At 40.9% G+C, this 12478-nt stretch overlaps 1 pseudogene; it reads left to right on the top strand.

Moving 5' to 3' along the window:
* Window positions 1–10588: 10588 nt before the first annotated feature.
* On the top strand, window positions 10589–11348 carry LOC130040479 (proteasome subunit alpha type-3-like; annotated as a pseudogene).
* The last annotated feature ends 1130 nt before the right edge of the window (window positions 11349–12478 follow it).

Genomic DNA, 12478 nt, shown 5'->3' with positions numbered 1-12478 from the left:
TCACTGCAGTGCTGACACACTGTTCCCCCAGGGTCACACACTAGGCTACGGGGCACTAAGCTCACACACCCTCCTGTCATGTCTGGGGTCCTAGATAGCAGAACAGCCACCAGGAGCACCTTCAGTGTACGTGGGAACTCCAGGGATCAAACTCAAGTCTTCACTCTTGAGAGCTCAAAGGAAAGGCTGGGAGTTTTCAGGGCTAAGGATCAAGGCCCCACCCATGTGGGGAACATGCTTCATGCAGAGCCATAGTCCAAGCTTCAGAGATGCCAAACATTTTATTTATCTATTTTTAATTAATTTATTTATTTACTTTTTGCTTTTTGGAGTCACACCTGGCTCTGAATTCAGAAATTACTTCTGGCAGTGTGCAGGGAGCCATATGGGATGCCGGGAATCGAACCCGGGTTGGTGGTTGCAAGGCAAACTCCCTACCCACTGTGCTATCGCTCCAGCCCCATGCCAAACTTTTTAAAACCCGGGAGTCATTACTATAAAAGTTCCCCTCCTTCTTATCATTCCTTTCAAGCTGTAATTTTCATTCAACCATTCATCATTTTTACATGAAAACTGTCACTGTCACTGTCATTGTCCTCCCATTGTTCATGGATTTGCTCGAATACAAAAAAAAAAAAAAACACCTCTTTTCAATGAGCAATAGCACAGCGGTAGGGCATTTGCCTTGCATGTGGCCGGCTAGCAGAGCCGGGTTGGATTCCTCCAGCTCCTCTTGGAGAGCCAGGCAAGCTATTGAGAGTATTTCGCCTGCATGGCAAAGCCAAACACAGTAACAAGTCTCACAATGGAGACCGCTTGAGCAAATCTATGAACAACTGGGGGACAGTGCTACAGTGTTACAGTGCTACCTGAACATAAAACTGTAACCGTCATTGTAATCATTAGACTGTATTTAAATTCCATTTCTTAGTTGTTGTTTTGTGTGGGGTTAAATTTTTCAGTATCTTCACATTTCTTAAGTCAATATAAAATTCATACACCAGTTTGGAAAATTCAGAGGTAATGTGATGAGGAGACTGAGGGAGACAGCGAATGAAGGGCTTGAAGGGGGAGTTTGAGGGGGAGTTGACAGGCATTAATGATGTCTTAAAGGATTCGAAAGAAGCATGTAGGGAGCAGTTGAAGTCATGGGGAGGGAGTATTATGGTCACCCCAATCATTAAGAAAGGGATACAAACAGAAGTTCCCAGCAGGTGGAAGGAGAGGGGCCACCAAGAAATCCTTGTCCTGATGAGTTTCAACCCAATTGAGGAGCAAAGTATATTCAAGCACAAAGCAACTGGACTTAGGGAAATTGAGACTCTCACTCTTCATTGGGTGAAGTTTGACTTGGCCAGCAGCTCTCCTCATCGTCATTGACACAGTCACTACTTCTCTGGGTGTACTCAGACAGTCATTGAATTTTTATTTATAATTTTTTCTTTGTTGTCTTGAGTCACATCCGGTGGTACTCAGAGGACCATATGGGGTGTCTGGATCGAACTCAGATTGGCTGTGTGCAAGGCAAAACGCCCTACCCACTGTGCTATCAACCTCCCCCACATCCCACATTGCTTTTTAACAAGAACCTACAGTGCAGTGTTCTTGTACGGTCCTACTTATGACCCTTTCTTGGTGATGTATTTGCTGCCTCATCACCTGTTGCTGGGTAAACTTCAGTTTGAAGCCGTATTAATAACCCGGAGTGATCTCTAACTATCAGCAGCTTGCATGATAACTGTTTCCTTCCAAGGGCTCACTTAAATGATCATGGCCAGGTATACCAGCTGCTAGGGCTGCAACATCAATTCCGGCTGGCTGGTACTGCAATTTAGACTGGGTTGAATAAACAATAATAGAGAGTTACTTTCTAAGTCTGGAGACTGAAAAATCTCCCCCTACCCCCGGAGGTAGTTTTCAGGATTGGTTTCTTATGGGACCCTTGTTTTGCAGATGTTTTTTCTTGCACTGTCCTCATTTGCTCTAACTGCAAATGTTTGTATTCTGAATCTAGGGGTGGGGAGAGATTTTCCATGTCTTTAACTCATCTGACAAGGACATTCATCCCATCAGGTTAGGTCTTATGACCTCCTTCAACAAATTATCTCTCTTTAGAGGAATACTTTTTTAGGGTTATATCTCCAAATATTGTCACGTTAGGGGATATGGCTTCAACACATGACTTTGGGGGGTGGGAATACAGTTTTGTCAATAACAGGTCAAAGACTAAGTAGGATTCACTTCCACAGGGGAAAATATCTAGAAAAATAAAATTGGGTTTCTTTATATTTTCATGGATGTAGTTTCATGGCTTAGCGAGGGATTTTGTTCAGTTGCGGGGCATGTACTTTGCATGTGTGGAGCCCTGGATTTGTTTCAGCATGACAACCCCCCACCCACACCCCCACACACACTCACACACACACACGAAGAATGGGATATTAAAACATGCCACAGAACAAATAATAGATTAGCCAACTTCAATCAGTTTTGCCCACATTTCATAGTAATTTTGGCATGTTCTTGTTAGTGTGTGCCAAAAAATCTCTTTTCCTGCACTGGTGATTTCTTGAGAATTGTCTGAACGATTTGTATACAAAACCCAGTAGATTAAAAGTTAGAGTTTATCACACAGATAAAGTAGATGGGTCTGGGTTCCTCCCGAGATGTCCAGGCCTCTCTTTTGCCCATCATAAGTGATAAGCTGAAAAAGGTAAAATATATGGTGCTGTATATTATCAATATTAATTACAATGATAATTTTTAATTTTTGTAATACTGGGGAATATGCAACTTTGTTTTCAGCGCTAGGGAACCCAGGGCCTCACACAAAGTTGTGCTCTACCACAGAGCCACATTCTTGATGCTAAGTCATGGTCATGGTCCCGTCACGGTCCTCCCGTTGTTCATCGATTTGCTTGAGCGGGCCCAGTAACGTCTCCTTCATGAGATTTGTTACTGTGTTTGGCATATCGAATACGTCACGGGTAGCTTGCCAGGCTCTGCCGTGTGGGTGAGATACTCTCGGTAGCTTGCCGGGCTCTCTGAGAGGGGCGGAGGAATCGAACTCGGGTCGGGCAGGTTGGCCGCTTGTAAGGCAAACGCCCTACTTCTGTACTACAAATAGTTATACTTTAAAACAAAATTATTAAGGGTCCAGAGAGCTAGTACATCATGTGAGGAGCCTGCCTTGCATGCAGTCTACCTAGGTTTTATTCCTGGCACCCCATATGGTCCTCCAAGTCTCATCAGGAGTGAAATGATCCCTGGCAACATAGCCAGGAGTAAATTCTGAGCACCAGCAAGTGTGGCCCAGAAAGCAAATAAATAAACAAAGTAAAATAAAATTATCATCAATTAATAATTATTTAAAAAAATGTAAACTCTTAAAGAGTGAGAGCTCCCCCCAATGAGCACCATGACCAGTTTAGTTCCCCAGAGCACCATAACCAATAGTATGGCCCCAGCTGATGTTTTAGTATAGTCGGCAAATACTGAAAGCTGATGTTGCAAACACTGCTACTGTGTGTGTGTGTGTGTGTGTGTGTGTGTGTGGTGTGAATCCTGGTAATATTTACAATATCAACAGGGAAAAGGGAAGCAGAAAAAGAATTTAAGTGAAAAGGGGAAAAAGAACAAAGTTCTTTTTGTAATGATCCTAAGTTTCAAGTTGCTTCTTTTATTCTCCTTGAGAATACATTTTTGTTCTGTTCCCCCCTAGAAACATACCTTACATTAAAACACTTGATTGAAACAGGACCTCAAAACACTCTTAATTACTTCATATATCTATGACTGAATACTACTTATTTTTAGAGCTCAGTATTTATTTTTAGGCAGGGTGAAAGAACTATTCTTACTTTTTCAACAAATTGTAAACATTGAAAGAAACACTGGAACAGAAGAAACAGAAACACAGAAAACAAAGAGAAGCACTTCTTTTTTGTTGCAGAAAAGCACTTAGTTCCTTAAGTCTGAATCGCAAGCTAAGAATCACATGACTGTCTCACTAAAAATTCCTTTTGGTGACTATCAGCTAACAAATCCATTAGGACTTTCATGTTTGTTAAAAGCAAGTTGGAAATTGCACTGTAAAAGGCTTATATAAATTCAACCCAGAGAAATTTTTACACCCACTACCACAACTGTCATACACTGGGTATGTGGGAGAGTCTTTCTTGGTAAAGAGAGAGAGGGGGCACTGGGGGAGGAGAACAGAGATTGGGAGAGAGAGAGTGAGAGAGAGAGACAGAGAGAGACAGAGACAGAGACACAGACACAGACACACACACACACACACAGAATATGGGGTAAAGCACTTTCCTTGCACACAACAGAGCTGGATTCAATCCCCAGCACCAAGAACAAAGCCAGGAGCAAGCCCTGTGCAATTTCAGAGAGAGAAAGAGACAGAGAGACAAGGAGATAGAGACAGAGACAGAGAGGGAGAGAGAGCGGAGTATAGGAAAAGGTGAACTTTGATCTCAGATGACAAAGTTATTTCCCTAGCCAGGCCTGTGAATTTCTGTGCCCCCCCCCCCCAGCAGAACCAGTACCCCAGTTTGAAGAATGCGGGTATAAGAAGCGTATTATAGAGTAGGGGGAGGTGAGAGGTGTGAATTCCACCCACCATGCACTGCCAGGGTGACTCTGGGAAAATTAGAACATCTTGTGAAATCTGTTTCCTTCCGGGTAAGACAGTGATAGTGAAGGGTGTTCTCTATCTGTGAACATACGACCGAGGGCATAAAACAAAGTGCCAGGAACTGAAAAGCAGAAACACTAATAAAAATATTCTGTTCTTCACCCGTCACCCCTTCCCCTTTGGACCCTCCTCACCCGCATTGGGCTGCTTCTCTTCCAAACACTCTACAGGACGACCTTACGCAGTCTCCCAGCAACTCCTATGAAGGATGGGCTTTTATTATTAGCATGAAACAAATGAAGAAACTGAGAGTCCAAGGAGAGGGCAGCTCAAAACCTAGCTGAACAGATGAAAGAGTGTGAACGCAGGGAAGTAATCTGCACTTTTAGCCAAGACCCCTCACAAGAGATGCAGAAAACGTAGCGTAGCACACAGGTTATTGGCCCATTCACCCATGAGAAGGAAAAATCAGGAAAATTCCATGAACATGTTCAAAAGTTTGTTCAACCAGTCTTCCATCTCCTGAGGGTTGACTCCTAACAAAAGGCCCCACCAGGAAACTAGCTGGTGTTGTGATATCATCTCCCATTGCTCTTTCTCTCTCATTTCCATCCCAGGCCCAAACGGGCCTCCTGGTCTCCTGCTGAGATCTCAGGTGTCCTGTTTCTGAGCCAGACACCCCTCACTGTTGTTTGCTTACATCAATCCCAGGGTCACATGTGGATTTGCAGACTGGGGAGGGGGGGGTGTCTCAGTTTCATGCTGCCATGTTTATTTTCATGGACTCTAACATTCCAACACTGGCGGTTGATGCCTGCGCTGTCTTCGCTGCCTGTTGTAGAAGTCTGGAATTGGAGCTGTTTGCAGAGACCTTGTTGGCTTTGGGGGGATGGGGGTGGGGTGGGGTGGGGTGGAGGGGGTTGGGCACGGGTCATCGTGGAGTCATGTTTGGAAGGGAAAAGGACCAATGGGAAAGTTTGGTTTGAGGGGCTGCCCTCGACTGGCCAATAAGAAGGCCCTGGTTTGGTGACTGGCTGTCCAGAGGCGTCTGGTTACAACAGTTTTGTCCATCTGGCATCTCTATGGCCTGTCTCTGTGGCAGCCTATTGGGGCCTTCACGGCTATTAGCCAGAGCCAGGAGTAATGTCTTTCATTCTGAGATGTCTAAACCCCTAACCACAGGCATGTTTTTCTCTAGGGCAGAGGGCAAACGCAATTACATCTGTGACCAATTTGCACAGCTGGGCGCTCAGCCTCCTGACAGAAACATTTATTTGAGATTCAGGTCTCCGGGGGGAGCTAGGGGAGCCGTACAGGAAGTCAGGTCCTGCAAGCTTTTGCCGTTGGTGCTGGCCAGTTGGAGCCTGGAGAAGAAAAGAAAACAACGCCAAGTGTCATCTTGGGCTTTTCTGAGCTGAAAAGGACCACGGTCTCTCCGGGAGGGATGGGATGTTTCCAGGGACAGAGGAGATGAGTATTCAAGTCAGACATGGGCGCTGTTGACCTTGAGCATCCAAAGCACGCACTTGGGTGTACAACTAGGGGGGAGGAGCAGCTGTTGGGTTATCAGGGCCCCCCAGTCCTGGTACTACCCCCTCCCCCTTGTCCCTCCCCGACCACCCCCTTGCACACAGTGCTTTATCAGAAAAGAGAAATGCAGTATTTGGGCTCACCCAAGCTTTTATTTATTTTAAAGACCTAAAGTTGTTCTGAACTGGAAAAAGAAATAAAAATTACCTCCCCAATTAAAAAAAAAAGTCCAGGCTGAAAAAAATAAAATTGTGTTATGTTTATTACACATTATACAGCTCATTAATCCTTGGATGTGTGTTTTTAAATTTGATCATTTTTAAAGTTTGTTGGGCTGAGTTTTCTCCCTTTGGGAGAATTCCCAAGAAGCTTCCATAATTGCTAAGAAATCATTGTTAATGAGGAAGAACATGTTACTCTTTCAAGTCTTTGCACTCGGTTTTCTTAGCTAAAGCTTTCACTTGGACTTTTTTTTTTTGTCTTTGAACGGTGGTTACATAATACATGCTGTATTTGAAAGTAAAAATTATAAATAAAATTAAAAATTGTTATTTTTCATATTACTCGTATATGAACATGTCATAAATGGAAATTAAAATTATACTTTTCTTGAGTTTTATTACAATGGTAACATGTTCTAAATGAAAATTGTAAATTATAATTTTCCTAAATAAGAGATTCTTAAAAGCAACTCACAGGATGTAAACCTGATTGGTCATCTCATGTTTTACTATGGTAAGCTGTTTTATTCTAGCATTTTTCACTGAACAGAACGGATAGCTTTTCTCCTTTTCTTCAGGAAATTGATTTATGATGTGAAGTCCTCTATTCAAATGTTGTTCTTTATTAGGGAATGGTGGGCAACCATAGAAAGTTAGGTATGGAAAATTTTAAGCCAGTTTATAACACAGGTTTATTTTCTCTTATATTCTGCACATAATTTGTATAAAACACATACATTACCTATTTTGTGCCTGGGAAGAACACTTTGAGTTTAAGCTGACCATCTTTAGTTACAAGTATGAGTATGTTGAGTGCAATAGGTTAAAAAAATGATGAAAATCTTGTTAACTTAAAGTAAAAATAAACGAAGGGTTGGAGCTATAGCACAATGGGTAGGGAGCTTGCATTGCATATTGGCTGACCCAGGTTAAATCTCCGTCACTGCATATGGTCCCCTGATCTTTGCCAGGAATGATCCCTGAGCACCAAGCCAGGAGTAAGCTCTGAGCACCTCTGGGTGTAGTCTTCCCCCCTCCAAAAAAAAGCCACAAATTAAAAATAAATAAGTACATTTAAATATGTTTAGTATATGGTATGAATTGAGATCCAGAAAGTTCTCACAATATCCTTGAACCTATCTAGCCCTTAATTGCTTCTGGTAACGTAATGCTAGAGGGTGTATAATCTATGAGGTCCCTTTCCTCCTTAAAAATTCACTCTCCATGAGAATTTGCCAGAGAAACTATAATTAGAAACACTCTCAAAGGGTTGAGCTAATTATTTGTACAACGGTCTGGGCCTGAACAGGCTGTTAGTGCTGTGAATGCGTCTGAGATTATAGGTATGTATATCGGTGGTCAACTTTCTGATGTACAGTGAAGATACCACAATTGACCAAATAGCAAAAGAATGCTCTAAAAACATTAGAATGGACTCACAAATAAATCTTGGAATAGAGCACAAACTACAGAGATGCTTCCAGACCCTGAGTGAGGCTGAGTCACATTCGGGATGCCCCAGGGAGGGCCAGGTGAGCCCAACACCCACCCTAACAGAGCCCCAGCAGCCAAAACCCTCCAGAATCCAATCACAGCCATGCTCACAGGCAATCTCCACACTCTACACACTCAGAACGAACCTCATGTATGAGAATGAATCTTCTGAAAAACTCAGGTGTTCGGAATTTATGACCAAAATCTCCAGGCTTTCATGGAGTCAGGAATGGGTGGCCTCTCCAAATCTCTCTGTTCTTCTGGTAGCCTGGCAATCACACACACAGACTGCCTCCGGCACCATATAAGCTCATTTACTGCCATGACCCAGAGACTCATAAATAAATCTTGGAAGAGAGATTTTACAAGCTGTAGAGATGCCCCAGGCCCCCAAGTCACCATCTAGTTAAAAATTTAACTCCAGCTCTATCATCCTATTTAAAATTTTTGAATTCCTGGAGGGACATCTCATACTCTACTGATGTACCAGAAGTAGCAAACCATTTTTATGAGCATAGAAGGCAAGAGATCTCAATCACAAAAATATATTAGCACACAAGGCTCAGTCTGTAACAACATGTTAGTAATCTCTTATACAAGAACTTAGTAACTCCAGGGTGAGATAAAATAATCTTCACACACTTTTCTCTGAGGAAAGTGTTTTGGATTATTTTGGATCATAATTTTAGTGGATTATTCATAACAAGCAATAAAAAATAAATTATTTAGGATCTGCTTTTGGGGCAGGCTTGGGTAGTAGTGGGAAAATTCAAAATAATGGTGATGGGAAGATGTAATGGTGGTGGGATTGGTGTCATAATATTGAGTGTAATAAATTATTGTGAACATCGCTATAAAAATTAGAAATAAAATAAAATGGGAAAAATAAAATCATTGGCTGTGTAGCCTCTGTCATGAGTGGGTCATGTGGTGATATCCCAATAACTCATCTGTCTTCACTGATGCAGCATGTCTTAGATTGAACCCTATGGCAGTGCTAACATTTAATCATTTTTGATCAGGAAAAACAGGAACTTGAAATGGCTCATCCGAGCATTAATAGTTTAGAGAGTCAGTTAGTGGCTCCATCCTCACGACACTTGGAAGAAGAGTTGGATTTTCAGAAGATGATAAATGTGTTATGTTGTTTTCCTGTTTGAAACTTCAACTGTACTCTAAAAACATCATGAGTTCCAATGCTCCAACACCTAATATTTATATCAATTATAATGCATTGTTACTTCAATTAAAAATCACTCATAAAATTCAGCAGTTTTTAGGATAGTTATGTTCATGCATTTGTCAACAGAATTATTGATATTTTATTACCTTAAAAAGAAATCCTCCCCCCCCCCCACACACACACACACTCCTTAGCTCTCACTCAGTTCCTCCCTGTTTTCAGCCCTCCTACCTCTAGGCAGCCAGTAATCTACATTCCACCTCCACAGATTTAATATTCTGGTCATTTCATACTATAATTCAAAGTAGGTAGTTCTTTGTGAAAAATTTTTCTGAGAGTACTGTTTTCAGGAATCATCTATGTTGTAGCATTCATCAGTACTTGATTTCTCTTTCTGGCCGAAAACTATTCTAGATGGAACTACACATGTATTTTATATTGCGTTTATTCATTTGTCTGTTGTGATCATTAATTTGTGTGTCAACTTGATTGGGCTTCTAGGGTGCTCAGATAACTGACAAAACATTATTCCTGGTTGGGTCTGTCATGGTGTTTCCAAAGGAGATTCATATTTGAGTCAGAAGCTGAGTAGGAAGATCCTCTGACCAATGTGGTAGGCATTAACCAGTTCACTGAATTTAGTTCCACTGAATGGAGTAACAGCACTAGAAAAGGGCAGATTTTCTGATCTTTTCTTAAGTTGGGATATCTGTTCTTCTCTCTTCTCAGCAAAATTCTGGTTCTTTGGTCTTTGAACTTAGGGAATTAGTCCAGCTGCCCCACAATTCTCAGACCTTTGGTACCTGGCTGAATTTCCTCATAATTTCCTGAATTTCTTAGTTCTCTTACCTGCACACAGCAGATCATGAAACTTTATAACATCCATAATTGTCTCTAAAGCCAATTCCTATAATCATCGCATCTATAAATATATCTCTATTGTTTCTAGACATCCTATTGAGTCTGTTCTCTGGAAGAACCCTGACTAATATATTCATGGATGGACACTTGGGTAGTTTCCACCTGTGGCTATTATGAACAGTGTTGCTGTTAATACTGGTATATAAAGTTTTGTGTGGATAATCTTATATTTCTCTATAGTCTACACCTAAGAGTGGTGTTGCTAGGATATGTGGTAATTCTGTTTATCATTTGCAGAGCTACCAGAGTATTTACAAAGTAGTTGCATTACTTTATGTTCCAGCTAATAATATGAGGGTTACAATTATTTTCTGTTTCTTTCCAACACTTGTCGTTTTTCATGTGCTCATTGACCACTTGCACCTTCCTTGGAGAAATTTTTATTCAGTTTATTTATTCTCTTCGGTTGGTTCTAATTATTCTTTGTATATGATAGACATGTCTTGTGTGAACTATACATTTTGCCAAATATGATTTTCTTTCATTGTAAAAGTTTGCTTTTTAACCTTCTTGATGATATCCTTAGGAATGCAAAAATGTTAAAATTTAGTTACGGGGCCCTGAAGCTCTTTGGGTCTTAGTGGATTTAGCGTGATGAGTTCCATCAGCACTGGAAATGACTTGTCAGCTTCTACATTCTCTTCTGATGGAAGAGTTTTTCAAGTTGAATATGTTATGAAAGCTGTGGAAAATAGTAGTACAGCTATTGGTATAAGATGTAAAGATGGAGTTGTCTTGGGGGTTGAAAAATTAGTTCTTTCTAAACTTTATGAAGAAGGTTCTAATAAACAATTTTTAAATGTTGATCGGCAAGTTGGAATGCCGGTAGCATGTTTGTTGGCAGATGTACATTCTTTAGCAGACGTTACAAGAGAAGAAGCTTCCGACTTTAAATCTAACTTTGGCTTTAATATTCCACGAAAACCCCTTGCAGACAGAGTTGCCATATATGTACATGCATATACATGCTATAGTGAAGTTCATCCTTTTGGCTGCAGTTTCATGTTCATTTCTTACAGTGTGAATGATGGTACACAACTTTATAATGATTGACCCATCGAGTGCTTCATATGGCTACTGGGACTGTGCTATAGGCAAAACCAGGCAAGCTACTGAAATAGAAAAGCTTCAGATGAAAAAAATGATCTGTTGGGATGTTGTTAAAGAAGTTGCAAAAATAATTTATATAGTCCATGAGAAAGTTGAGGATAAAGCTTTTGAATTGGAGCTCAGCTAGGTTGGTGAATTAACTCAAGGAAGACATGAGATTGTCCCTAAATATATAAGGGAAGAAGCAGAAAAATATGCTTAGGAATCATTGAAAGAAGAAGAATCAGATGATGATAATATGTAACATTTACTTCAATACCTTTTAAATTTCTTGTTACAATCCCATGTAATTATATTTGACCCTGTGTATTATTACATATTCATTATCCAATTTTCATTATTTTTTGTCTTGTAATGAAAAAAATTTAATTGCATTTAAAAAAATGTATATCCTATTGGTATCACCTCCAAGAAACCATTGTTTAGTGCCTAAAGTGATGAGCATATCCTTTCCATGTAGAAGCCCTGGGTTCAATCTCAGGCACCCTAAGCACTATTGGGTATGATCTTGTTTCAGACTGTCTTGAATATTACAGTTTTCTAAAATGCATTTGCATCCTTATGCTAAAATGCATACTGTAAATGACAAAGAGCAACTATATCCATTTTTTCAAGATTATTTAGTCACTCTAGGTTTCTTGAATTTCAGCACTAAAATTAAGATTAGCTTGTCAATATCTGCAAAGTAATCCACTAAGATTTTGTTAGAGAGTTGCATTGAATCTTTAGACTAATTAGAGGAGTATAGTTATCTTAGTGATATCAGGTCTTCCATTTAATAAACATAGGACACCTTTCTGTTATTCAGGTCTTATTTAATTTCAACAATGCTTTGCATTGCATGGGGATATGGTTCCACCAGCAGGTCAACCTGTACCTGTGGGGTGAGTGCATCAGCTGCCTGATGGTGACTTCAGGCCTCCTGATGCCCTAAGATTGCCAATGTACCTTTGGCTGGACCCGACAGCTTGGGGACAAGTTTACGCAGAAATTAAATGGCCAAAAGTTAGATATGTGGGAGCCATGCCCACAGACCACCTCTGGCTCAGCTATACAAATAAAGCTCATTTATTGGCTTTATTTCAGAGACCCATAAATGAATCTCGAAAGAGATCAAAAGCTGCAGTTAATCTCGAACCCACACATGCTGAACAGACCGGGGTAAATTGGAGAGGGACGGGTTGGTCAGGGGACTGCCCAAGCAGAGCCCCCAGCAGTCACTTGCTTCCACAGTCCAAAATCACCACTATGCTCCCGGCCTGACTCCACCATCTCAGGACAGACTTCACCAAGATATAATCTGCTGAAAATTTGGGTATACAGATTTGTGACTGAAATCTCCAGGATTTATTAGTGTCAGGATGGGTTACCTCC

This window comes from Sorex fumeus, unplaced genomic scaffold (genome assembly GCF_029834395.1).
Source record: "Sorex fumeus unplaced genomic scaffold, SorFum_2.1 ptg000094l, whole genome shotgun sequence".
Taxonomy (NCBI): Eukaryota; Metazoa; Chordata; class Mammalia; order Eulipotyphla; family Soricidae; genus Sorex; species Sorex fumeus.
Note: the sequence above shows the minus strand (reverse complement) of the source record. Positions and strands in the feature narration are given on the sequence as shown.